Genomic DNA, 1,669 nt, shown 5'->3' with positions numbered 1-1,669 from the left:
CTCTTGGGTTGTAAAATCCAGTTTACTTTTTGAAAAATTAAATATTTTTCAATTACCATTTACATTCAACTTTATTTTGTATTCATTTAAGGTTTACAGTATAGTGGATAGATGATTATATACTTTGTTACAAAGTTATCCCCCTGATACTTCCACTACCCAACCAGCACCATACATAGTTATCATAGTATTACTGACTATATTCCCTATGCTGTACTTTACATTCGCATGACTATTTTATAACTACCAATTTGTACCCCTTAGTCCCTTTCCTTTTTTTTACATAGACAGAGACAGAGAGAGAGTCAGAGAGAGGGATAGATAGGGACAGACAGACATGAATGGAGAGAGATGAGAAGCATCAATCATCAGTTTTTTTGTTGTGGCTCCTTAGTTGTTCATTGATTGCTTTCTCATATGTGCCTTGACCTGGGGTTACAGCAGACTGATTAACCCCTTGCTTGAGCCAGCAACCTTGGGTCCAAGCTGGTGAGCTTTGCTCAAACCAGATGAGCCCAGCCCACGCTCAAGCTGGTGACCTCGGGGTCTCGAACCTGGGTCTTCCGCATCCCAGTCCGATGCTCTATCCACTGCGCCACCACCTGGTCAGGCAGTCCCTTTACTTTTTAACCCAGCCCCTCAAACTCTTGCCACTCTGGCAACCATTGGTCTGTTCTCTGTATCTATAAATCTGTTTCTGTTTTGTTTGTTCATTTATATTGTTCTTTAGGTCCACATATAAGTGAAATTATATGATATTTGTCTTTCCTGAATGACTTATTGCACTCAGAATGATACCCTCTAGGTTGATCCATGCTGCCACAAATGGTAAGATTTCATAAAAATATGGAATGCCTCACAAGTCTGCATGTCATCCTCACACAGGGCCCACATGGGCCACATGTCTTCTCTGTATTATCCAACTTTAGTATGTGTGCTGCTGAAGCAAGCATTAAGCTACCTTTTATATGGGGTGTAATGATCAAATACATACATGATAGCAATTGAGATAACTAAAGAGTAGTTCACCTTTTCTTGAATCTCTCAAGGAACATTAATAATAGCACTTGTTTAAAAATCTTTCTCTTTCTTCTCTTATTTTCACAGATCTTGCAGCCCTTCAGAAATGCTTGCTCTGTAAACCTCCTTCTCTCAACTCTGTTTCCCAGGTCTTCTTGGCACCTGCCCCATCCATGCTTTGGCTTTTGTTCCTGTCCTCTTTTCCTTTCACCACTAGTCCAATCTCTTTCTACCCTGTCATAAAAGCCTGTGAGCTTGGCTGGCAAAAATATCATAGAGTATAAATGTAAACCTTACGTTTTAGTAAGGAACTACAGATGAAAAATAAATAGGCAATAAACCAAAATTTTCAGATAGAGTGTGTTTTTTGATGGACATAGTGCCACAAAGAAAATAGAAGATGGTGAAGTGAAAGGGGGGGGCTCGTAGGGAAGAGTAGGAGGGTTACCAATAAACTAACATACAAAACTGACTCACTGGTACAGAGAACAGACTGTTAGCTGTCAGAGGGGATGGTGTTTGGGGGGCCGGGTAAAAAGAGGAAGGAAGGAAGCAAAGAAAAAAACCGACATACAGAACAGTGTGGAGATGGCTGGAGGGAAAGGGGCAGGTGTGGGAGGAGGTGTAGGGGAGAAAGGGGGTGATGGAG

General features: G+C 41.2%; 1 non-coding gene across 1 annotated transcript; it reads right to left on the bottom strand.

Annotated features, from left to right (window-relative positions):
* Window positions 1–840: 840 nt before the first annotated feature.
* Window positions 841–949, bottom strand: LOC136337034 (U6 spliceosomal RNA). Its single transcript, XR_010731752.1, has one exon. It is a non-coding gene; the product is annotated as a U6 spliceosomal RNA (small nuclear RNA).
* Window positions 950–1,669: the final 720 nt, after the last annotated feature.

The sequence above is a fragment of the Saccopteryx bilineata genome, chromosome 4, assembly GCF_036850765.1.
Source record: "Saccopteryx bilineata isolate mSacBil1 chromosome 4, mSacBil1_pri_phased_curated, whole genome shotgun sequence".
NCBI classification, from domain to species: Eukaryota; Metazoa; Chordata; class Mammalia; order Chiroptera; family Emballonuridae; genus Saccopteryx; species Saccopteryx bilineata.
The sequence above is the reverse complement of the archived record's forward strand: the minus strand, read 5'-3'. Positions and strand labels throughout refer to the sequence as shown.